Source organism: Eptesicus fuscus, chromosome 19 (genome assembly GCF_027574615.1).
Source record: "Eptesicus fuscus isolate TK198812 chromosome 19, DD_ASM_mEF_20220401, whole genome shotgun sequence".
NCBI lineage: Eukaryota > Metazoa > Chordata > Mammalia > Chiroptera > Vespertilionidae > Eptesicus > Eptesicus fuscus.
In genome coordinates, this window is record NC_072491.1 from 43,123,231 (window position 1) to 43,150,563 (window position 27,333).

Consider the following 27,333-nt stretch of genomic DNA (forward strand, 5'->3'; position numbering starts at 1 on the left):
AAAACAAACAAGAAAAGGCAGATGGCTCATTTAGTTCAGTAATTGTAATTTGTTGTTCATTAAAAGTAATTCCCACACAGGCACTCTTCACTCTGATACAGTATATGCAAAATTTGACTCGGTAAACCTGGCCTCCTAATTTTTTCTTTAGCATAATTAGCACTGACGTTTGATAGGCAGTTGATTAAGGCAGAATGATTTCTTTAGAATGAAAATTAATTATAATTTTTGCAGCTCCCATTTGTCTGCTTTGGTGGCTACCCTGGCCAAACAGCAGGGGTTGGGCACATGCTGAATATCACCTGTGTATTCTCTGTTTTAAGCTGATCGGACCTTCTACATAAAGTGAGGATTTTTGATAAAAAATGCCAAGACACTTTGAGTACACTTGAATATGTGTGTACAGTAGCATAGTTACATCATATTAATTTAAATCAGATAGTGTTGTCTTTTAAACGGAGACATATTTTAGTCTGCAATGTACTATAACATGTTAATAGAATATTTGCCTGAATTTAGACAAGTTTTCACGGTTGCACACAAATAGGGTAGATTTAACAATGGGGATCCCGTTCTTCACGGGTACACAAAATCGTTTGAAATACATTTTAAAGGCAGGAATGTGATCCTCTATTGACATAGGATTGAGGATGGAACAGATTTATAGAGGAAGCAGGTCTGTTCCAGTGTTATAATCTGATGTATACAATGTGATTCCAGAAAATTATATTCTAACATAAATGTATATCTAACAAATATCAGCAGATATAACATGGGAAGAAATTTGAACTTTTACAAGTGTAGACTATTTTTGCCATGCCCTTATGATGCTGGTTTTGTTGTATACACCATATTGATATTAATGTAATTTTCCCAAAGAAGGTAAGAATTTTGGGGGTTTCTGAACCATGAGGTGAATTTGTGAGTTGGATTTATTTTGCTTTGAGAATTCATTACACTGGACTTAGGATTTCAGAAAGTGTTAAAAGAATATCCAAGAAATAAGACCTGTCTGTAAAGTATTTTTCCACCATGGGGAAAAAAAAGCCCATCTTTTCTATCTTTATGAAAAAGGCATTAACATTCCGTAGACCTGACAATATTTTGTTAGATTTCGTAGCATTTTCATGAAATGTCTTTTGTAGTTATTTTTACATTCATAACTTCTTATAGCCAGAGTTCTGAATTTTCATAATGAACTATCCAGGAAATGGTTTTAACAACGTAAAGCAAGTCTTCTGTTTTATAACACAATTCCTGTTTCTGTGGAATATGAAGAAGACAGTGTTTATTGTAGTCGGAAAAATTGTTGGCATGATTCTGCGTACGTGAAGAATCTCTGGATTGTCTCAAAGTGTGAGCGGCCCGTTTGCAGACAAACAAGCTTTTAGTGTGCAATTTAGGTCAATGGATCGAGGAGAGAAGATGTGTTTAGGCGACAGATTTTAAATCACCGTAATATAAATATGCTTCCCTTTTCATCCGGAATTTGCTTTCTTTCAAGGTAATTTAGTGCGGCAGACATGCACTTATGCCTGTCTTTGTAATTTTAGGGATTAGGATAGTGAGGATTAAATGTTGACCCTTAATCTTGAATATCAACTTTAAGAGCGAAATATAATATGCAAATGGAACACATTCATTTTGTGTTTATATATTTTAATCTCTGTAATTTAGTCTTAAGAAGATGGAAACTCATCTTTGCCTTATTTATTTTGAATTCTAAAGCAAGATGCCATTAAAATCTTTATCCCTCTGTCTTAGTGGATAAATGTTTATCCTTTAGGGCTTAGAATATAATTTTATTAAAAAAATGACTTTAACCTAACTGCATTTTCTATCAAGGGAAGTGGCGTGTGTATCTGATATAAAAGTGTAGTTAGACTGACTGTGTTGAATGAATGGCTAAATTGCTAAGTCAAGCCCTGAAAAAAATTTACACGATAAATTTTTGTTTGGAATTGATTTATTTTTAAATCAGTAAATTGAATTTTTATTAATAAAGTCAGTGTATTTCTGATCAACTTTACTTTGTTCTTAATAAATTTTCCTCTGTGGTTTAAATTTCAGGGTATAAACTGGAATGTCTTCTAAAGAAAACATTTATTAGGGTGAATTATTAAATGGATATAAAAAAAAGTCTGGGACATATTTTCTTAGACAAATAAACATAAGAGGTATATGAGGTAAGCAGATCAGAAAGAGAAATACAGTGTGAAAAACAGGAACAAAGAATCTTTTTGTACTTCTGGCTTTGCAGGAAGAATGGGGTGAGGACAGTCAACTTAGGGGGGCCCATGGGCTCATCACCTGGGTGGTTTCCAGTCTGGAGACAGGTCTACCAGATCTCTGCGTGTGTTACCTGAATGTCTACCATATGCAATTGATTTCTAAGCCTCTTATGATACATTGATGGTTGCTGATATTGCCAAAAGAGCAGATAATTTCAGATCACAAGTTGCACTTCAAATTTTTCAAAATGGGAAGGTGAAAAAACCTTTATTAATTGTAGAAGTGGTTCCGAACTGGTTCTCAGGCATCCAGACCCAACATTATGTCATCACACATGGAAGAGTGGTCAGCACCAATCTACAAACATGGACACTTAACCTAGACTTCTTTGCTCTTTCTCAGAAACTTATTATTCCAGCAAATACATGGTTGCCTTAGTGATCAAAATAATTCTTAGACTCTAAATGCTTGTTAACTGAACTCTAAAAATGGGCTTGGTGATGGAGCCACACTGGTGAGGCTTCCCCTCCCGAATCCCACTATTTTACACTCTGTGTAGTAAATCTTCATCTGTGTAGTTAAGACTCCCTGACTACTGCACATAAATCTATTCTCTCAGAGACTGAATGTAGTTTTGTCTTCTCTTGGCTATAATTAACCTGCAGATTAAAAAAAAAAAATCTGCCCGGTCGTGGTGGCTCAGTGGCTGAGTATCGACCTATGAACCAGAAGGTCATGGGTTCGATTCATGGTCAGGGTACATGCCCAGATTGCAGGCTTGATCCCCAGTGTGAGGCGCGCAGGAGGCAGACGATCAATGATTCTCTCTCATCATTGATGTTTCTATCTCTCTCCCCCTCTCCCTTCCTCTCTGAAATCAATAAAATTATATTTAAAAAAAATTCTGGCTCTAAGAATATATGGTAAGGCATTTAGAATATTGATATATTTCCGTTCTCATTTTTTTGTTATAAAAACAAGACCATAATGCATCTCATTCAAATAGATTATTTTACTAATGACTGACTAAAACAATTATATACATGAACTAATATTACCATATATTTAGCATTTTTCAAGATTTTATGTACTTTACCCAGTTGTTTTTTAAGGAGCATAGTATAGTAATTACAGATTTGGAGTCAGAGAAACCTGGTGTAGGTCTCAGCTCTGCCACTTATATGCTGTGTCACATGGAGAAGTTACTTAACCTCGCTAACCTTCAGGCCCTTCACTTATAATGTGGGATTCCCATAGTACCTATACGAATTAAATACAATAATGAATATTATCAGTCCTGCCTAGTGCCTGGAACACAGTGAGTGATAAAAAATAGTAATTATGTGTATGAATTTACCTACTATGCTGTTATAGTGAAACGAGCTACTTGTAACTGCATTTTGGAGAGGCTGCTTGTGAGTAGCTGTTATATTCACTGTTAATTTGCAAAAACCTATCATAACTTGTTATCAGTAGTGTTAATCAGTCAGAAATGATATTGTGTTTCTTTTAGATTTTGTGGATGCCCAACAAAATTCAACTTACATTTTTTTCATGTGAAAGTGAGGTCGATCAAATCTAGAGCCCCCCCATTTAAAAATTGGGACAAAAATGCTTCTGGCAAGGACAAAATGTGGCATGGCTTCTTAAATGAAGAGGTGAAATATGCCAGTTTCCCAAAATTTAACTAGTGGTTTGGTTACATGTACAGATCATGTTAACATTTTCAACCTTTTTCATCTCATAGCACATTAACTACTAAAATTCTGTGGCACACCAAAATATTTATATTTTTTGCCAATCTGACAAAAAAATAGGTATAATTTTTGTTCATTCACACCAGATGGCTATTATTGTGTTGGTTGTTGTCATTTTTTAAAATTTGACAATCTAAGGGAAAACAGGTCAGTGCCCCTGACTAAGTAGTCAGGTATTGCATGTTTTGCAAATTCTTGTGGCACACCGGTTAAACATCTCTGAGCTAAGATGTTGCAAGTGGGAGGAAGATTATGTAAAACTAGAGGCCCGGTGCATGACATCCGTGCACTGTGGAGGGGGGGGCGTGTCCTTTCACAGTCTGGGAGCCTTTGGGGGATGTCCAACTGACGGCTTAGGCCCGCTTCCCCTGGGGAGCGGGCCTAAGCCATCAGTTGGACATCCTTAGTGCTGCTGCAGAGACAGGCTGCTTCACTTGCCAGCTGTCAGCTCGACTTGTAGCTGAGTGGCACTCACCTGTGGGAGTGTACTGACCACCAGGGGGCAGCTTCTGCATTGAGCGTCTGCCCCAGGTGGTCAGTGCGCGTCATAGTGACCAATCATTCCGCCGTTTGGTTGATTTGCATATTACCCTTTCATTATATAGTATGGGCACTGAAGGTTATTTTTTGTGGCACATTTGTCAGAAGTTCACCTTTTCTTATGGAGAGGCAGAGAAAAGACACTTCGTGGAGACATCCTCTTAGGACATCCAGCCTTGTCCCTGGTCCCTAGATGCCCCTTTGGTAGCCCGAGGTTCACACGTGTGTCTGTTGATGATTCTCAACAGTCATGCTGATCTAACAGGTCAGTTAAGTGGCATGTCCTCTCACACACAGGACAGGAAGTGAGTGAAGATTTGGTAAGCTGAGTCTGAAAGTTCACTGATTGTTTAGCAAGTCTGAGCTAAGTGAGATGCAGTGGTGGTGCACTCTTTATAACTTTGGAAACATTTCTTCAAAACTTTAATTAATATATATATATTTATTATATATATATTTAAATTATTTATTGTTATTGTTATTAATATATATTTATTTGTTATTAATATATGTATTTATTGTTATTAATATATATATATTAAATTCTTTATTGTTTAAAGTATTAAATGAGTCTCCTTTTTCCCCCCATTGACCTCTCCCTCACCTCTACCTCCCCCAAGCACCCTCACCCCACCTACTGTCTGTGTCCATTGGTTTTGCTCATATGCATGCATACAAGTCCTTTGGTTGAACTCTTACCCCTTCACACTCTGCCTTCCCTTAGAGGTTGTACACTCTGTTCGATGCTTCTGTGTCTCTGGTTCTATTTTTGTTCATCAGTTTATGTTGTTCGTTATATTCTACAAATGAGTGAGATCATGTGATATTTATCTTTCTCTGACTGGCTTATTTCACTTAGCATAATGCTTTCTAGTTCGATCCATGAGGTTGCACATGGTAAGAATTCCTTCTTTTTTACAGCAGCGTAGAATTCCATTGTGTAGATGTATCACAGTTTTCTAATCCACTCGTCTGCTGATGGGCACTTAGGCTGTTTCCAAATCTTAGCTATGGTAAATTGTGCTGCTATGAACATGGGGTGCATATGTCCTTTCTGATTGGTGTTTCTGGTTTCTTGGAATACATTCCTAGAAGTGGGATCACTGGGTCAAATGGGAGTTCCATTTTTAGTTTTTTGAGGAAACGCTGTATTCTTCTCCACAGTGGCTGCACCAGTCTGCATTCCCACCAGCAGTGCACGAGGGTTCCTTTTTCTCCACATCCTCTCTAGCATTTGTCATTTGTTGATTTGTTGATGATAGCCATCCTGACAAGTGTGAGATCTTAGAAGACTCCATAGGCAGCAAAATAGCAGACATATGTCGTAGCAGTATCTTTACCAACACATCTCCAAGGGCAATGGAAACGAAGGAGAAAATAAACAAATGGGACTACATCAAAATAAGAAGCTTTTGCACAGCAAAAGAAACCATCAAAAAAACAAGAAAGTCCACTGCATGGGAGAAAATATTTGCCAATATTATATCCGATAAGGGTTTAATCTCCAACATTTACAGGGAACTCATACAACTTAACAAAAGGAAGATAAACAACCCAATAAAAAAAATGGGAAATGGACCTAAATAGATACTTTTCCAAAGAGACATATGAAAACATGCTCAAAGTCACTAATCATCCAAGAGATGCAAATAAAAATATATATATTTTTATTGATTTCAGAGAGGAAGGGAGAGGGAGAGAGAGAGAAATATCAATGATGAGAGAGAATCACTGATCGGCTGCCTCCTGCATGCCCCCTACTGGGGATCAATCCACAACCCTGGAATGTACCCTTTACTGGAATTGACCCCAGAACCCTTCAGTCTGCAGTCCAGTGCTCTATCCATTGAGCCAAACCGGCTAGGGCTATTTCTTCCAAACTTTAGTCACTGAACAAAAGCTACTGTATTTTCCGGCGTATAAGACGACTGGGCATATAGAAGATTTTCCTGGGTTAAAAAGTCATCTTATACGCCGGAAAATACTGTACTGATCAGCTTAATTTCTACCTCTCACACTCTACCCATATCTATCTATATATCTATCTATATATCTATATCTATATCTATATCTAGATATAGATCTAGATATAGATATAGATATAGATCTAGATATAGATCTAGATATAGATATAGATATAGATATAGATATAGATATAGATATAAAAGCCCAGCTACCATTATGGCGGGATGACCGGAAAGACAAGAACGACCTGTCGCTATGACATGCATTGACCACCAGGGGGCAGACGTTCAATGCAGGAGCTGCCCCCTGGTGGTCAGTGCGCTCCCACAGCAGAAGCACCGCTCAGCCAGAAGCTGGGCTCACAGCTGGCGAGCGCAGCTGTGGTGGCGGGAGCCTCTCCCACCTCTGCAGCAACGCTAAGGAGCGGCGAGCCAACCTGTAACCTCTAAGGAGCGAGCAGGCGGGCAGTGAAGAGTGAGGGGTCCTGGATTGCGAGAGGGCATAGGCCAGGCTGAATGACTCCCTATCCCCCACACAAATTTCGTGCACCGGGCCTCTAGTTTGTTGTATAAAATCCCAAATGGATCAGCAGAATAAGATTTGTCTTTTTTTTTTTTTCTTCTATAACCAAATTTTTAGAGAACCATGAAATGCAGTTTATGTAGAAACTAGGAGTTAGGAGGTTGTTCTTTCCCTGCCTGAACGTTTACATCAGCAGAGACTAAGGTACATGGCTCCCAAGACCATGTCACTCTGTCCCAGATGGGAGGATTATGACCCTTGGAGTTTTCTCCAGGAACTAATTGTCCTGCTGGATTTGATTATAGTTCTGTATTTTTAAGTCCATGTTAGATTTGAAAAGTTTAGAAACTGTTATTCTTGCACATTTAATTTTGTCTTTCTGTTCACCTTGCTCCTTGGCAATACTAAGAATGGAACTGTGGTAACCTTTGTTCTAGGAGATCATAATATAACAGCTTTGTAGTTTTTCTGGAAGATGACCTAGGAGGTAAAAAACACAACTTTTTAAAAATATACACACTTCTTAAGTGTGTCTAAGAGTCCATGCTTCAAAAATACAATAATAACATATTGAAATGTGAGAAATTAGTGGGGCAGGCTGAAGCACAGGGAATTCTTTCCGTTAGACTTATTTGGAAAGGCATCATGAGATTACTTTTGAACTAGAATTTAAAAGATTTGTAGGATTGAGATATGAAAAGGTGGGAGTCACTGGGGAAGAAATGTGCGTGGTATCATGGGAGCATGAGTAATTCCATTTCCTTATAGGTGTTCTTGCCCATCATCATTAAGTGAAATGCTCAGGAGAAAAGCAATGAACAAGTTAAAAATTAGTGTTATGATATCATTGTCATTCACAAGTGATATGAATATATAGTGACTTGTCTATTTACAGGCCCTGACCTTTGAGAAGGGATCCATATACTAAAATTATTAGATATGATTTTCTTCCCCTTCCCTGCTGAAACAATAGATTTATAAATTTCCATTTAAAATGTCTAATCAGTATTTTGAGTCATTGAATTTGTAAGGCAAGTAGTGGGACAAATCTTTTGAACCACTGGAAGCTCCATGGGTTACAACAAAAGATAAGTTTGACCTCAAAAATAGGTTGAGATTAGATCATTTTTGAAATGTAATGGAGGTGGAAGGGAGTTGCTGAATGCTAGTTAAGTAGCGTGAACTTTATTCTGTACTAGTTTGGCTAGTGCCTTGTAGCTTTGGCCAGGAGGGTGTTAGGGAAGCTACATCTAGAAGGACTCAGAGGGAAAATAATCTATTTGTTTTGTTTGTCTTTTTATTCTCCAGTGCCTGGCATTGTGCCTGGCACATAGAACATGCTTATCAATGCTGCAGGAAGGAAAAAGGAAGTAAGAGAGAAAGGAGGGAGGGAGGGTGAAACCGAAGGTGAGAGGGAAGGAAAGCAGAGAGGGGAGGAGGAAAGGAAGGAGGAGGCAGGATGAATTGGTTGGATAAGAGATTAGTGTCAAGGACACAAAACCTTTATTACCCCAAAGAAACCAAATAAATAGAGTCTTGAAGTAATAACTGAAATGGGAGGAGGGGAAGTGTTTAGAAGATTTTCCTGAAATTGACTTTACAAGACTTGAAAACTGGTTATGGGGATAGTAAAGTTAAAGAAAGTACAAGAGTTACCAGTGACTAAGTTGCTTTTTAAACATGTGGTGACAGAGGACAACTGTGCCAGAAATGGATAAATAACAAAGGAGGGGAAGTTCCTTGAGGAAAAAAGAGCATGGACTACACTTTTTAGCACATTTGTGTAGGAGGTTCTTACAGGACATCAAAGGGAAGAAGGAACACAGTAGCGATCAGGCACTGCCAATATGGATTTGAAAACACTATCTCCATTGAATTGATAGATGGAATAATGAGGGTGGATGAGATTTCCAAGAGAGGAAACTAAGCTTGCATGGAGGTTCCTCTAGATGTGAGAGGTGATGATGTCACTGAAAGAAATTGTCTGGAAGATGAGAAAGAAAATCACAGGAGTAGAGGATCAGGGAAGCCCCCAAGGAAGCCTGCTGGGAGGTGATGATGAAGTGCAGCGAATGCTGTGCAGAGGGACACTGAGAACAGATGATAGCGCGTTCCAGAAGCAGAGCATAAATCACCCTCTAGGGAAGCTTGGCCATGAAGAGATGCCAAAGAGGTGGCTGGGTTCCCATGAATGAGCTGTATGTGTTTAAATCCTGTGAAATTCACCAGCTTCAAAATGGAGGCTCCACTGGGGGAGGAGAAAGAAAAGTCAACAAAGCAGTCCCAACTGGAAACTTCTTCTCAATATCAACTCGGGCAAGAGGTGTGAAGACCACATTCCAATGGCCAAGAGCCAGGGCAAGACCAGTGATTCTTTAATATTTTATTCTTCCTCCCCATCATTATTCCCAAGTATAAAATCTCATGAACCAATAGAGACGACTAGAATGAATTATTCAGTCTGTATTTGTGTGGGCTAAGATTCCAAAGCGATAAATGTGTCTTCTGAGTAGAAAACAAGGCAAGTTCATATTTGGGGGTAAGAACAATGAGAGGTACCCTGGTGGTGCCATTCTAGACAGTTTAAGTCATCTAGAAGGGCTTTGTGGCATAAATATAAGTGGAGACAATATAAAAACAATCCATGTTTCCCATTCCTTATATCATCCATTCTAAAAAAAAGGAGTTATTGCAGATGTGCATATTTTTGGGTTAAAGCTTTCTTTTATGTCTCCTCTTTCTTTCTTTCTTTCTTTCTTTCTTTCTTTCTTTCTTTCTTTCTTTCTTTCTTTCTTTCTTTCTTCTTCCTTCCTTCCTTCCTTCCTTCCTTCCTTCCTTCCTTCCTTTCTTTCTTTCTTTCTTTCTTTCTTTCTTTCTTTCTTTCTTTCTTTCTTTCTTTCTTTCTCTTTTTTATACAAAATGCCTTCCTTTCTTTCTTCTTACAACATGCCTGTGAGGTAGGGAGGGGCAGGGACTGTTCCCCCATTTCATAGAGGAGGAAGTTGAGGCACACAGAGGTCAAATGACTTTTCCAAGGTCACAGACCATGACCAGGTTGGAATGGGGCACCAGAGCAGGCCCTGAGTTCATAAATTAATGTTCTCAGCATTAACTATAATGAAGATAGGAACCGACAAGTTTCTGAAGAATTCTAGCCAGAAATTTTGGTTATATTGTCCAGTCTTCATCCAATCACATTTTGAAGTTATTGATAGAATCTCAGAAAAATTGTGTTCTTCATTTGTATTATGTGGTAAAGGTTGTGAGATTGGTTTGGACACAAAGTACAGTTAAAGGTGCTTCCACATAAATAGATCCAGAAATTTTGTACCAAGGGTGTTAAAGCAGAATGTACAAGAGGAATAAGCAAAGAATGAAGATTTTGTGTGTTAAGAGCTGATAGGAAAAGGGGAGAGCATTTGAATGGTACCAATATGGTCATTGGGTGGTGACAATGAGCCACACCAAATTCTAATCATAACACTCTTTAATTTCCTTCTCTGGTTTGACTAAATATACTGTGCTTCCATTTTTTTCCTCCTTTAGACTATTGATTTTGCTCCTTGAATCTGGCAATTTTGGCAGCAAAATCGATCTTGCTTCTTTTATCAGCAGCCATGCAACTGGATCTTTCTCTATTGTCCAGGAGGGACCTGTCCCTTAAGCTTAATTACTAACTCCTGCCACTGACTGTCCTAAGGAAATGAATTCTTAGAGGGCCTCAGAGTTCAGATGCTACACTCAATACTACTCTTAAACATGATAATATCTGTTCATTTAATGCATAACTCATTAACTCACAATAAGGCTGGTACACAAGGAAGGCGTGAGGGGTACAAAAAGGTGATTTTAGACCTTGTTTCACTGTGAGTATTCCTTCTACAAATGCATGTTAATCACAGAATCAAAATAAACACACTTAATTGAACAGTATTGTGGATCAATAAAATCATTGACTGAGTACCACTAGTGCTCACTTGAGGTAAACAAGTGATTTAATAGTCTCCACTTCCTCCGGGCCTCTTTGGTGTGGCCATCAATAGCGCGCTGCTAAATCGTAAGTGGCAGTGACCAAAAGGCCCTCATCGAGCAACCCAGCTTGACCTCCCGGTATATTATCGCCTGATGTCTTCCGAGGCATTTCCTTTTTCTATTCTGTGTGGTTCATAATTATTGTTGCAGAATTTGAGGCATAGCTTGTGAGAAAGCCCGTGTGTGCACACACACATGCCTTTTATATGAAGGCTATTTCTTTAAGGACTTGGGTAAGAATTGTCCTTTGGACACTTTCATTTTACTCCAATTTAACCAGTTTACACCTTTTATATTGCCTGTTTGTATGCGCACCGCAGCAGGATAGGAAAAGGAGGCATGCATGATGGAGAAGGAGGTGAAAGAAAGAGGGTAGAGTTTGCCACTGGCAGACTCCAGTTTTAGCCTTTCAGATTGAATCTTGGAGACTGGGCTGTGCCTTGCATCCATTAGGAGGTAGGTTCTGGCTTCTCTGAATTCTGGAGGGAGAACCCGATAAGTTACCAAGGCAAAACTCTACCAGTATGTTGCACGTGCTAATGTCATGCTGTAGACTGCATACCAGACACATGCCAGATAGACTTCCGATGAACCCGAGCTCTGTCTTTCACCGGTATCTGCTAGGGCAGTCCTGCTTTGCATGCACATGGCTGCCAACCACCAGAGCCAGTGCATTTTGCAGCACATGAAATTCAGTGGCAAGCTGAATTAATTCACAGTTTCATGTGCAAATTCTAATCCTTAAAAATTGCCAACAGTGGGTCCTGGGGAAAAATCCGTGCAGCCAGATCACATCTGATGAAGGAGTTTCAATCACAGTTTATTTTTAACTGTTCATCCTTGTTACTCAACAGAGCTGAGAAATATATTTTTTTTTAAAAGAAGTCTCAGCAGTCATTAGAAAGATGTTATTGATTCCTAATAGTCAACATAGCGATATAAAAATGCTTTCAGTAATGGTTAGATATACTAGTATAGGATATCCCCAAAAATGCATACACACACTTTGAATAATTATAAGGGCAGTGGATTTTTTTTTAATTTTTATTTATTTGAGAGAAAAGGGAGAGATAGAAACATCAATAATGAGAGAGAATCATTGATTTGCTGCCTCCTGTATGCTCCCTACTGGGGATCGAGCCTGCCACCTGAGCATATCCTCTGAACCGGGAATCAAACTATGACCACCTGGTTCATAAGTTGATGCTCAACCACTGAGCCACACTGGCCGGGCAGCAGTGTTTATTAAAATACATTTCATTTTCAAAATTGAGCTATCTAGCTGTTCAAGTGTGTATACATTTTGGGACACTATTAAGGAGCTTCTAATCTAGAGAGTCTTATTATTTTAGCGTCTTCTAAAGGCCAACTCTATTATGATGCATCAGTGTCATTCAGGGGTGCTAGATAGGCAGTTCTGTCCTGTAGTTCATTCAATCAAATTACCTTCTATTTGTTGGCTGAAAGCCTTTTTTAAAAACAGTGGTTCTGTAAGGAGTATAAATGTGAGTGCCCATGCCCTTCCTTGTGCTTTTCCAGCCATACCTTAGCCATTAAAGAAACAGAGGTAATGGCAACAAAAGCGATTATGCTATCCTTTCTGTAAGGATTTCTTTGCTGATAGCAAAGCATCATCTAAGAGTATAGCGTCATCTCAAATGATGTATGTGTCACCTGAGGCTGACTCTGGGGATGAAAAAGACTCTGAGTATATCCTCTTCTTTCCTAGAGAGGTTTTAAAATCTAGATGCTCAGGCTCCACTCTGGAAGTTTCTATTTCTGGACCAGAGCCTGGAAATCGGGTTTTTGGAAAACACTCTCCTTCTGATGGCCAAGTGAATCTAGGAATCGTGGCTCTCTCCACCCCACAGTGTTGGCCATCTCCACTTCATGCCACGAACTTTCATTTATTCCCTTCAGGCTGAAATCCTCCTCCTCTTCCCCCTGAGGAACATTTTCATGCTTTAAGGCTGAGCTTTAGAGTCAGCTCTGCTGGGCACCAAGTTCTCACAATACTGGGACATGGATAAGAACGCTCTGTGCCCCTCCTTGAAAACCCTTGACTTTCGATGAGCGTGGAGAAAATCGACATGAGTTAAAAGGCTGTATTTTCTCTCCTTGGTCATCAGAAGGTCCACAATGTGCAAAAAAATATAGATTAAGGGAAATTCTGAATTGTGCAGTCATAGTTTCATTTTTCTTTCTTGGGTGATTGATGACAAAGGGTAGGCTTGTACCGACACAATGAATAGTGGGATTTGTAAGGTGGTGCTGTACTTCTTCTTTTAAGGCCCTCATATAAAAATTATGGTTGAAAAGTCAATTAGTTAGTTTCTCAATTTTGTTATATAAAATTTTCTGAGATATATAGACATATATTTTAATCTTAATCCCCCCCTCCGCCCCGAAGCTGGTGACTTCAGTGCACATTTTAGTCTGTAGTAGAGTCAATGTTAATGATAATTAGAGCATTTCACACGACTTCAGTGATATTATGCCTGAAAAAGCTTATGATTTTGAAGAAAGATATAGTGTACAGAGAAGAGAAAGTTTTCTTACTGATTAAAATGATGATTTTTTACCGCTTTGGGACTACATGGTTATTATAAAATGATATTCAAGTAATATTACAGTATGTAGTGGGTTTTTTTTTTTTTTTAAGAAAGAAAATTTCATTTAGTACACTGGCCTGGTCTGAGAGTTAAAGTGAGTAGGGATCTTTGACAATAGGCCAAGTTTGGCATTGCTACTGTATACCATCACATTTATTTCTTTACACTTTACAGTGGTTTATGGTAACCATTGTCTTTATAGGGTGCCCGTTCTCATGGAACTTTCTAACTTGGCTAAATTCAAATAATGTTGTTATTTGATGTATAAATTGCTTTTTAAAAAATAAACTTTTTTTTCCTGCTTTTATGATAGTAATTCTAAGCAAAGACTTGAAGTAGGGTCTACCCCTAATCATTGTTTTCAGAATTTCATTTTTTTGAAGTGAAAGTTTTCATTCACTTTTTAGTTAAAAAATAACAACACTAAACTGTGGACTCTAGGCCATTTTATTTTGAATAAGACATTCTTCATATTTTTCTGCTCGCTATTTAAAATAAATACCAGTTTTAAAATTATTTTCTTATGTGACTAGAAATAACATTTTCAAGTCATATACTAGAAAATGAAAGGCTCTTTACATGCAATAATGTATAGTTTAAGAGGAAAATGAAGACAAAGTAACCATTTAGGAGACTGTAGCAGAATATAGTATAAAATAGGGAAGTAATTGTTCCACCTCTCTGGGCTCCATCATTGCACCCCCACTGATGGTCTCACAGCTTGAGAACCATCTTACTAAATGGCCATGAACTTGACCAATGGACTCTTCCAGTTAACTATGATTGTACTCTGTTTACACAGCCATGGTATTTTCACCTAATTATTACATGTTAAGGACAAAGCCTTCTTTTTTAATTTTCTTTTTAATAGTTTTGCCAAAAGTTTGCATATGTGCTAAATTCAGTACTTGTGAAGATTCCATTTCTTGTGCAATTCAGTGTATTTTCCAAGGAAAAGTGATTACTATATTCATGGTAACTTTTGAAACTAAGACCACAAAGTTTTCAACATCTGGCACGTTCCTTTCAAGTAGTTGGTTCTCAAGAGATATTTGCAGAAATAATGTATACTTGTAACCATCACAAAGGAAAAGAAAGAGTGTTTTATTAAACCTAAATTTCTTGACTAAGGCCATTATTAAAATCATGTGAAGAAGGTCTTTTGGTTTCCAAATATACATCGTGCACTTCTGTCTTGGTTCTTTTGTTTCCAGTACTTAGCATGGTACTTAACTCACTGGTAGATCCTGATAGAAAGAATGAATAAAATCCCTACCATCACTTTAAAACATCACTGTTTACTCAAGATGCTGTCATTCACCTTGTAATTTTTATAATCTTATCTATTCACATGACATTGGCAGTCTGTGGAAAGATTCTCTGTCCCCTAAACTCTCTTGAGTTCTAGATTCCATTTCCAGATGGATATTCATAAGTTTCTCAGACCTATACGCCTATGCTGACCTTGTACTCTCAGCTTCTGACTCCTCTTATGTCTCCTCGCCCACTCATTGAGCTCTAGTTTTCCTTCTATCCCTGTCATGTTTCCACCTAACAAGTTGCCAAACTTTCTAATTTTGTACTTAGCATCTTTCCTTAACTATGCCTTTTCTTGTTTTTAAAAACTTGTGTATCTCAAACCTAGACCATTGTAAAGTCTCCAAATTGGCCTTTTCTCCCCTGCCTGCTTTATATGATGCTTCAGATTGAAAGCCTTTGCCACTCTTTATCTCGTGTAAGAATTTTTGCTTAGAAACCCAACTGCTCCCCTATTTAAACTAATTTAAAAGCTAAATTAATTTATGGTGGTTGGAATTCTTACTAATTATTTACGAATAAGATAATAACACCTCACATTTCTATTATGGTTTAAAGTTTACAGATTGCTATCTTCTTCTGTGATAATGCAGATGAGAGGATTTAGTTAAATGGATAGAATTAAAAGAAGGCTTTGGCTGGAATGAACTGCTTTCTTTAAAATTAATGCCCCAGGTACTCAATTCAATTCTGGTTCATTGTGTCCCATGACTGTTCAGTTTAGGCTTTTCATCCTCTTTATGTGATATACCCTTTTCTGTGATTTCTGATTTTCTTCAATTTAATGTAAATATTTCATAAAAATCTCACTTGAGGTCTCCTGACTCAGGTGTCTAGCAATAAGTTGATTTAAAAATATATATGTAACTGATCTTGCCTAGTTTATTCTCTTTCAATTTCTAGATAAGTAACATCATTCTATGTAGGACCAAGTGACCTGTCCAAGATCAAAAGCTCTTAAGTTTCCTTGAAGAGTAACATGTATCAATCTTTATGATTCTAGGGCCATTTTTTCTCAGTGTGATGCTTAGAACTTTAGGTAGCATCCAATGTCCAGAACTTTCAGTCACTTGACTAGCTACCCGTTCACTTATAAAAAAAGAGAAGGGAAAGTTGTGATTCTTTATGAACTGGGTAGAACTTCTTGGGCTAGTCATTTTTTCAGACAAAACTTTTAGAACTAGGAGCAGAAATAAACTGATTTAGAATTTTTACAATGCCTGTAATGGAGATAAATGAAATAAATAAAATATATTATGAAATATATTGATATAAATACATCACACTCTATAATTATTTTCAATTTTTACCCAGTACATGTTGTTTATCTTATTATAGGTGTTTTGAAGATAAAATAGGGTTTATTGAGCTGAGTTAATTGCTAATTCAGTACAAATAAAATAGTGTAAGATTTTTGCAGTGTTTTAAAATGTTTTGATAGATTGTTTAATTATATTGCAAAAGGTTGCTTGTCCTATAAAATTACATATTCCTACTCTATGGAGTCAGAAGCAAATGCATTCGATTTCTAAGCTATGTTGCATATCAGGAAGCTTGGTAATTACTGTTCATATTTTCTTACCAAACTGATAATGTGCTATTAATTCAGATTTATAAAAAATAGCCTTCTAAATCCCTATGTTTTGTCCTAGGTTTAAAATTCTATGAGAACCAGACCACACATTCTTCTGGTCTTAGGCTGTTGTTCTCAGAGATGCTAACCTGTTAGTGATTAACCAAGATTAGGGTCTTGGATGCTTGTGGTTATCAGAAAGCTTTCCCTGAGGATGTCTACGGTCCAAGGAGAATGTCTGCCTTTCTGTCTGGAAGGGATGCTCTAAAACTGTATTGACTTCATATAAAGACGTATGTTTGCTTTGTGAATGCTTAACAACACTGCTGTATGATTGGAGAGAAAAAGTTGAAGCCGAAGAAACATGCTCTGAACTTGAGATGCCAGACTTTATTCTTTTCAACCTAAAAAGGAGTAGGAGGTCAGTGTTTCTTAGCATGTTTGCTGTGAAAGAAGTTGTATGTTGTCTTTTGGTATCCTCAGAATAACTATGCAAAGAGGCAGGGTGTGTATTATTTTTTATGTCGGCGAGAAGACTAACAGAAACACCTTTGCTAGCCATGGTCCCTCTTTTCTTTCTGCTTCCAAAATTCATCTTTATCACATCTTCCACTTAAAAAATATTTTTTTATTGATTTCAGTGAGGAAGGGAGAGGAGAGAGAGAGAGAAACATCAATGATGAGTTGCCTCCTGCAACCCCCTACTGGGGATCAAGCCTGCAACCAGGATATGTGCCCTGACAGGGAATTGAACCATGATCTTCTGGTTCATAGGTCGATGCTCACCACTGAGCCACACCAGCCAGGCACATCTTCCACTTTTTAATTTACTAGTTGTTTTCTTAACTATATTGTAAATTCTGTGAAATAATTTTGATTTATCTTGTTATCCCATTACCTATAGGACTCTAAGTCTTTGTCAAATATAGAAATTAATGGGGAAAAAGTCAGTGGCAGATCTCAGGTTCAAACCCAGACCTGAATCTAAATATCGCCCTTTCCCCTCTTATTATAAGGGCTCATCGAAAAATTTCTAAACTTTATTTTGAAAATAAATGATAAAAATAATAAAATAAGCCCAGCTGGTTTGGCTCAGTGGGTACAGTGTCGGCCTGTGGACTGAATGGTCCAGATTCAGTTCCAGTCAAGGGCACGTAATTCCGTTGCAGGCTCTATCCTTGGCCCTAGTCAGGGTCCATGCAGGAGGCAACCAATCAATGTGTCTCTCTCACATCAATGTTTCTCTCTGTCTCTGTTTCTCCCCCTCCCTTCTATGCTCTATAAAAAAAAATCAATGGAAAAATATCCTCAGGTGAGGATTAACAACAACAAAAATAATAATAATAATAATAAAATAATGCATAGTCTTTGAAGAGAGTGAATTGTTTACTGTCTTTTTAAAACCATTTTTTTCATTCCTTTTTTTAAAATTATAATACAGAAACTGATAATAAGGAGGTAAACAGTTGGTACCAATTATTAGACTTATGTGCTGTAAGTATTCTCTATGGAGCTTAAATCCTCCAGGATTCTATAGGAAGTATTCCAGTATTCTATAGAAAGCTTAAATATGGGATTTCTTATTTCTTCTATGAAAGGCCTCTTGAAGGCCCTTGGAATTTACAGAAGATCAGTTTCTCTGACTCACATGGGTTGGGTGCCACGTGTCATTCATCTCTGTTCACCTCCCAGTTAAATCTTTCAGTTGATCACCTCTTGCTGAGAGAGTCTCTCAGCCTAACTAATGTCTATGTTAATATGTACAAAAAACTGACTTATTTCTAGTTGTTTATATTCCCCCGAAAAATAAGATGGAAATACAGGGATGGGCAAAAGTAGGTTTACAGTTGTGAATGCACGAAACAGAGTTTATTCTTGTATTATTATTTATTAATTGTATTATTTTTCAAGTGAGCAACTGTAAACCCACTGTTGCCCCACCCTGCATATTAAACATGAAAGCCAGGAGAGAATAGAGTCAAACAGTTCCCTCCACTCCCTCCCTTGGGTTTGCACCATAGACATCAGTAATTCATAAAGCCACTCGGAACCCTTCTTACACAGTTTTCTTGGCAATAATTACCAGCTGATTAGAAGGGGCAGGCAAACGGAAACCCATTCGCCATCCTGATTTCAGTCTCGGGTGTAAGTGCAGATAAAGCACAGCAAAGCTATTTGCTTTCTTCATTTTTAACACAATTTTTAGAGCAAAGGAGGAGGAAAATCTGTGAGAAAGAAGGTAAGATCAAAGAGTAGTTTGCCACCTGCTGTTACATAAACATGTTGGCCGTAAGTTCATGTCTTCGTTGTTGTTCTTTTAACGTTATATTAGTCTCTTCATCTTCATTCTGGTTAGAATATTAACTAAGAAAAGAGTTTCAATTTGCTTTGCATCTCTAACACAGGTGTGTAGCTGTGATGCTGAGCACTGTGAGAACCGAGCTCAGCTGAAGTGATTGTATGTCAATGGGTACCCCCTTATGCTGAGACCAGATTATTATTGCCAGAAAGAAGCCAGCTGTTGAGGAAAGGATGCTCAAACGGACAGCAATCCTTCCTGGACATTTGAAGTCAATTTGGGCAAACTTCTACGAAGTGTAGAATTTTGTCAGTGTTATTCTTGATTTTTACTTACCTCCATGAAGACAGGGAAAGAAAAATGTTGGCTTACTCATAAATATTTCTCATATTTATTATAGTTCTAAATTATGTATTTTTAAAAATTGGCCATAATAAAAAGAATTTAAAACACTGCATATAGCAGCACATGTCTATTTTGTCTTTTGCTGTTTGAAAATCCGTGGTTCCAGGTAATTTTGGCAGTAACAGTATTTTACCTAATTTAGCTGCAAACCTAGGCAGTAACATAAGAAGGTGAAACCTCTACTGTGTCATATATAATTAGTTCTTCATGTCCACGACCATTAGCTTCTCCGCTTAGTCTTGTCACAGCCACTTGAAAGATCTCTGGGTTTATTTTTGTTGTTTTATGAGGAGGTATGTGTGTGCACATGTGCATGTAAGTGCACACGTACACACATGTACATTCTCTGTAGAGATGTGATTGCGAATAGGGCTCACGGTTTCCATTAGAAAGGATATTGATATTGATATGTCCTTCTGTATTTATTGATAAAGCCATGTGGACCCCCAAATCAACAACATTAGAAGAACTGTACTCTGGGCTTTCTCTGGAATTGAGTTGGGCCAGCAGCTTCTTTCATCTTTTATCTCATGCTCCCAGAAGAGTGCGTTTCTTTTTAAAAAAAATATATTTTATTGATTTTTTTACAGAGAGGAAGGGAGAGGGAGAGAGAGTTAGAAACATTGATGAGAGAGAAACATCGATCAGCTGCCTCCTGCACACCTCCTACTGGGGATGTGCCCACAACCAAGGTACATGCCCTTGACCGGAATCGAATCTGGGACCTTTCAGTCCACAGGCCGATGCTCTATCCACTGAGCCAAACCGGTTAGGCAAGAGTGCATTTCTTGATTTCCATTTCAGAATCATACCCTCCACCTTTATGGAAGAATGGCATGAGACCCAACCTTATGACATCTCCTGGCCCATTTGCTTTCGTAGCTACCAGGCATGTCTCCAATTAGATAATTCTCTGCCCCTGTCACCATTAGTCATTCACTTATTTTTAAAAATATTTATATTACATAAGCAATACTTGTTTCAAAAAAATAATAGGAAACAGAAAACCAAAAGAAAATATAAGGTAAACAGCATTAATAATTTCAAAATGTGCTTCATTTTCTCTGTCATTTTCTATATCTCTCCACCTCCGTCTTTCTGCCTCTCCATCTCTCTTTCTGTCTCTTGTTCTCTCTCTGTTTTTGTCTGTCTGATTCTGTTTCCTGTCTCTCTTTATATCTCTTGATCTTTCCAATTCTTTGTCACGGTCACTTTGTTTTTGGGAATTTTTTACTTAAAAATGTAAAAAAATATCCTTCTATTAGTTGGAGATTCAGGCTTTGGAATCATGCTGACATGGTATTGATTCTTGGCTCTGTTCCTTGTGTCTTCGAAAAATTACTTCACCTACCCAATCTCTTATTATTCTATCTGTAGAATGTGATTGTTATAAGGGTAAAAACAGACAAAGTGCTATAGACAGTGCTTGTCATTTAGAAAATGTGATGGTATTATTAGGAACTTATTTTTTTAATATACTTTCCTGATTATTTTCTGATACATTTCTAGGAAGAGAATTGCTTGGTTACATGGCATGTATTTTAAAACTTATATTGCCAAACTCCCCCCATAGGATGGGTCTATTAATATCTCACCATCAATATTGGAGAAAGTCTATACCCTGGCAAACACTGTGGGTTATTATTCTTTTAAATATTTCCTAATAATAAATTAAGGTATTTTTATTTTACTTTGATTAATATTGAGGTTGAACTTTCTTTATAATCCTGAATGAATTGTATATTCATATACTTTCCACATTTTTTATTGAGGTATTTGTCTTTTTCTAAGTCATTTAGTAGTTATTAGAACTGTATATATTAAGAATACTAGCCCTTTGCTGTATATGATATCGATATTTTGCCCAATGTTTCTGTTTGTTTATAATTTAATTTTGGGAATGTTTTTATGCAGGGATATTTTAATTGTTATGTATACAAGTCATCAGTCTTTTATGATTTCTACTCTTTTAGATCTAAGTGCTAGGAAATATTTTTCTTTTCTTGAGAAAAAAACTCATATTGCTTCCTCTTTGTTGAACTCTTCAGTCAAATCTTCATTAACATGGATTATATAGAAGGGCGGGATGCCATAGATAGTATAAAATCTTGGTTAAACATTATTATATTCAGTATATGGTACAGAATGTACAACGTGCAAACTTATTTATTAAAAGTTAAACCTGGTATTTTTGAATTTACATGACATTCTTCGGATGCTGTCTGAAAGCCTAAACATTTTATTAATTAACATAAAACATTATAGCGATTGCTTGATGAAAAGTAGACAAAAGATGACTTTATGTTGAAATAGTCTTTTGTGTTTTGTCATTGAATGAGTTTGCTTATTTTGCATTAGGACAGAGCCTTTGCAACTTTGGTCTGTCTCTGAGCAGGTGCCATTTTTACTTTCTAGTAGTTGAGATTCTCCGGAGGCTACCTGGGTAAGCTCAGCATTATTAAGGAGCTCATTTATATGACAGAGGCCATTCTCTTCTCCGCCCCTGGGATCTCCCAGTACCACTGGGGCTTGCATAGTCTGGCCACACCCTAATGTTATTTCCATCATCTTACTTCCTGTGAGCTCCATGTCATTATTGAATTAAGTTAGGCCACCAGAAGATGTGTCAAAGTCCAATCCTTTCCAAGAAGATTTTACTTTTTTGGTGCAAATTCATTTAAGTGAAGTGGTCTCTGTTCTCATCAATGACGTTGTCTTTTCAAGGCCAACATGGAAGGACTTCATCATGTCATTTTTTTTCCCTTCCTTTGTTCTATTTAGCTTGATGAACAGTATGAAGATCCAAGAGAAATTCATCATTTTTTCCCTTCATTTATAGCATATATTACATATGTTCTATTATAGTATTTGTTTAGTGTCTCTCCTTTTCACCCCAACTATTGAATAATTTCAGTTTTTTAAAATGTAAAGCATTATATATTTTCACCTCTGTTCAACCATGTTTTTGTGACTAGGGTACATGTCTGATTTCAGGACTAAGGAGTAGAAGAGCTGGGTTAGGTTTGGGGTGGGGAGGTAGAGGTTCACATTGCAGAAGCAACCAGGTGGTTTTTGTTGATTATTAATGAAATTTCTAATAGATGCCTCACAAAATATTTTGTCTAATTTGAGTTCATTTTAATGTCATGCATGCATATAATATCTATTATCATTTTTTCCAATAGTCAAATTGATCACCTTTCAACCCATTTTATCTATGCTATGTCTACCACCCTCTTGCTTCCCACATCAAGATTTGAGTTATTGTGAATGTTTTTCTTAAATTATTATTATTATTTCCAGGAAACTCAGAGTCAAATTGAGCATTTAACTATAACACCTACATAGGTTCCTCATTGCATGCATATTTCTGATCTTTTTTTCACTCCGCAAATGTGCTTTCTTAAGTCCTTTGTGCAAAGAAACCGGATATAAATTGCCCAAAACAGGTTAGTATGCCTATTATGGACCCCCAAATTAATATCATATTTTTCTCTGCATTTACTTAATTGACCACAGCTTGGTTTATTTTTCCAATAACGATGAAGGAATTTACCATGAGATAGCCATGTTTAATCAATACACATTATGGCCAGCTTTTAACTCAGGAACGTGAAGAGCTGTCAAGGAGGGGTTCCCCGGTGGTAACTCACCCACCCCTCACTGAACACTGAAGAGGCTCCAGGCAGGGCCCAGCCATACAACCTACACAACCACCTCTGTTCTCACTGGGCTCACAGTCTAAAAGGGGAAGCCAGACACCCCTCCCCCCCTAAAATGCACTGCAGTGTGGGAATGGTACACAAAGGTGCTGGACAGCCGGGGAGGTGGGGTCAGGGAACAGCGTTAGTGAACTAGGCTGCTAAGAGGGCTAGATATAGATTCACTGGGAAAGACCTCACATGCACAGGGAGGGGCTTTGGGCCACATTGGAGACTTTGAAGAAGGAGTGGGGTGATGTGGTCAGATCTGCATTCAGGGCGGGTGCAGAAGGATACCACTGCAGAACAGTAGGTCACTACATTGATATGTTTAGCATGTGCCCTTGACCCTACCCCAAGGTGCCTTTCAACACATCCCGGTTTCTAAATCTGCAATGCTAGTGAGGTCTGGATTGCCAAACTGTAATCCCAGTTTGTTTGTTACGACCACCTCATGAAACTAGCTCTAATGAATCAGGATGGGTCCTGTTTTGCAAATTGGACATAAATTGAGGGCTTGGGGTCCTTTGACTTGTTCAGTGGCCTGAAAGGTTTGCACCAGGTCTGCCTGGTGGCTCCTGCACCTCAACCTCTTTCCCGATTTGCCCCTGAAGAAGGTGGGGCACAGAGGGCTGTGTTGTGCTAAAGCTCATGCAGATAACGGAACAGAGTGTGGCAGGTAGAATAGCCTTCTGATTCACAGGAAAGACTTGCTTTCTGTATCTCCTGATCAGAACAGAGAGGATATGAGGAGCCCAGGAGAGAAGGGATATTAAAGACCAAGGACAGAGCACTGAAGTCCACAGTGAAGAGGGTCTTAGTATAGCCCGTGGCCAGTAGGGGACAATGGATCAATGACTTCCAAACAGGTGATCAGAGAGGTCAGTTCATTTTAGGTCTGACCACAGATATTTTCATTCATCAAGTGCATGATCATAGTCAAGGGGCAGAGTTTGCCTGTGGAACATCATTCCTTCCCTTCAAACAAATATATTGAGCGCTTGTGATGTGCCACAAACTCTCTTGAGTGCTGAGCAAACAAAGGAGGGCGTGTCATCCCTTCTTGGAGCTCCGGTAGAAGAAGCCGGCGGCGTGCAAACAAGGGAGTCACAGCACAGCATGGGGAGTGCAGAAACAGGTGTGAAAAAGGCTTTCCAGGTGCTTGGGGGGGCAGAGATGGTCACAGAGCCTTGGGGGACTCGAGGGAGGCCCCATTCCATCTCAGTCTGGAAGGTGCCTGGGAAGTTACAAAGAAGAATGGGGAAGATACTCCCAAACTGAGGGACATGGCGTAAAATGCATAAATGGTTTATACATTTAAAAAGAGAAGACAAGTGAGATTTTTACTGTGCCTTCATTTCCAGCCTCGGGACAGGTAGGTCCCCCTCATTCATAGTTGTGTTTATAGGTAAAGGTCCCGGTAGAGTTTTACCATTCTGATGACTTCTGAGCTTCACAGAGTGTGGTCTGAGGTCTGCGCCACTTTTACTGGTTTTGTCTTTTAATCAACCGCTTTCTCCAAACTTGAGCCATCCAGGCTTAAATGTGAAATACATCTCAAACCCTAAATGTTAAAAATCATTATCCTTTTTGTTGATCTCCTGTGTCAACCCACTGTAGATGTTATTTCTATATTTTTAAGCCAAATTACTGTATTTGAGGGAAACATTGAACTAAGGTAACGCATGACTTTATAAAGTAAAGGTGAAAAAAAAAATCTATTGCCCCATTTGCTATTTTACTTAATCTGCTCAAGGTCTTAATAGCTACTCATTTTGGTTACCATTTACCTAGGTAGTTTATCAAGTGAAATTCCTCCCAGGTGGCAGAGCTGGCTCTCACTTTCTTGGCATGATAGTGTAATGATCTATGTTGTCATGCTAGTGAGGTCTTGGTGATGAACCATTAAATAAAATGATCTGCCCCCAGGCCAGGGAGTTGGTTGATTGCCAAGCAGTAATCCAGTACAATTAACTATCAAAGATTTGAGCACTCCATTATTCTAAGAGATGGGTCTTTGGCCATCTGCAAAAGCAGAAATGGCGATTGATCATTTGGCTATGTTTTTGTTTGGAGATGCATTTGAATAGTTAAATTTATCATGATAACATTGAAATATTTCAACCCTTTAGTCATCTTGAGCTCTAATTTTGTTAATTTTATTCGATTGCACTATAAAAATTAAAACAACTTAGTCTTTACCAAGACTAGAAAAGCTTAATTGATGATCTTCACCTCCATCCTCTTGTGGAAAGAAGTGGGGTATAAATAAATAAAATTAAATAGTCCCCATGACAGTTTGGAAATGTCATATTAAGGTGGAAAATGACTTAAGCAATAGATTCTTTATTTTTTAAGATGTGTTGCTCCAAGCTTCTGTTATTTTTAGTTACAGAAACTGTAAATATTCAGTCAGTCCCTTTAGTCTTCTGGCAATTCAAGTACTCATCCCACCCACTAATAAGAATGTAAAGATCATATAATGTTTTTTAGGCTGTACCCTACATGTTGAGTTCCTAACTTAAGGAAGAACCACTTTCTCATTTTGACTGTTTTTTATTGTTTCTCCTAAGAGTTCCTCCACAAATTTATTTTCTTTAAAACAAGAAAAATTTTAAGCCTCACCCAAGGACATGCTTTTTACTGATTTTAGAGAGAGGAAGAGAGAGAGAAACATTGATGTGAGAGAGAAACATGATTGGTTGCCTCCCATATGTGCCCTACCCGGAATCCAACCCACAACCTGGTATGGGCCCTGACTGGGAATTGAACCCTCAACCTTTCCTTGTATGTGATGATGCTCCAACCAACTGAGCCACACTGAGCTGCCCAGTTTCTAAAGATGTACCTAGCATTCAGCACAATAGATATACAGTACACACAGCGGTCAGGGTCGCAGCACCTCGCCAGGTGAAACCACTTTTGAGTGGATACAAATTCATTCATAGGTTCCTGCATCAACATTTCTTTATTATGGAGCACCTACCCTGTACAGAGGACACAGGGTCAAACAGACAGATACTTACTTGCCTTCATGGAGCTTACAGCTGGAGAGTGGAGATAAACGCTGACTATCACATATCTGGTAAATGAAGATTTGTGCATGAAAGCGATGTGTAAACAGAGAACTTGATCTTCTTGTCTGGGGACAGAGGAAAGGCCTTTCTGTCTCAGAAAGGAGCATGGGGACGTGAAAGTCTGGCTGTCGGTAGGAAGCCCGGGTTGACTTCCTAGGTGCCAGCAGCTGTGGTGTTGTCCCAGGGCTGTCGGGAAACAGGTGCGGATGTTGAGGATCCCATTAGTAATCACAGATGATAGTGGTGAGGTACAGTAATCACTGTGCTGGATTACTCAGGGTGTTTGATAGTGGGGGTCAGATGCACCGGGCAACTATAGTGGGAAAGACAACCACGCAAGGGAAGGGTTCTTGCGTGCTTTCAGGAATATAACCATCAGGTACATCAGGGGTAGATGGTATTTATTTTTATTTTTAAAAATATATTTTATTGATTTTTTTTACAGAGAGGAAGGGAGAGGGATAGAGAGTTAGAAACATTGATGAGAGAGAAACATCCATCAGCTGCCTCCTGCACACCCCCTACTGGGGATGTGCCCGCAACCAAAGTACATGCCCTTGACCAGAATCGAACCTGGGACCCTTCAGTCGGCAGGCCAACGCTCTGTCCACTGAGCCAAACCAGTTAGGGCTAGATGTTATTTTTGTTTTGTTTGTACTTTACTAAGAGTTCATTGCCATTCTGAAAAATTGTGCTACCCATAAGAAGCCTCTGTATGAAATGTGAGTTGCTCTTGCAGCATTTACGCTTGTGAATTCAGTGATGCTACCTATAGGTGTGCATATGGTTCCTGCGTTACACATGACCATGCCACAGCTTTCCCAAAGGGAAAAACGTGCTATTTTATTTTATATCTTCTGTTTTATTTCTTCTTTATGTTACCGTTAGGTCATTATATCCATTTGTTTAAATTCTGTGTGTAGGTAGGTAATGTTGTATATGATTACAATACAGCAATAACAGGGGGCATTATAAAAAGAAAGACTTGGATCCCAGGTTTTAAACAATAAGTGCGTTTTAAAATATAAGCAAAGTGTGTAATGCTCAAGCTGAAAAATCATTTGATTCCCTGACTTTGGACTGTTTCACAAATTAAGCCTCTTGGTTTTCAAATGAGGTTCAGACACAAACATCTCCTTTTTGACTGCTTTCTGGCCTGATGTTTAGAGCTATCTCTCTGAGTGCGTACACAGAGAAATTCAGGGGCAACTATGTTCCAATAGATTCTTTGGGAATATTAGCATCAGGTTGTCTTGTTTGGGCTATTTAGTACTAATATCACTGAGTTGAGTCCTCAAAAA

General features: G+C 38.2%; 1 protein-coding gene across 1 annotated transcript in view; it reads left to right on the plus strand.

Moving 5' to 3' along the window:
* ZFHX4 (zinc finger homeobox 4) overlaps positions 1-27,333 on the plus strand; it is a 184,401-nt gene that overhangs the window by 49,784 nt on the left and 107,284 nt on the right.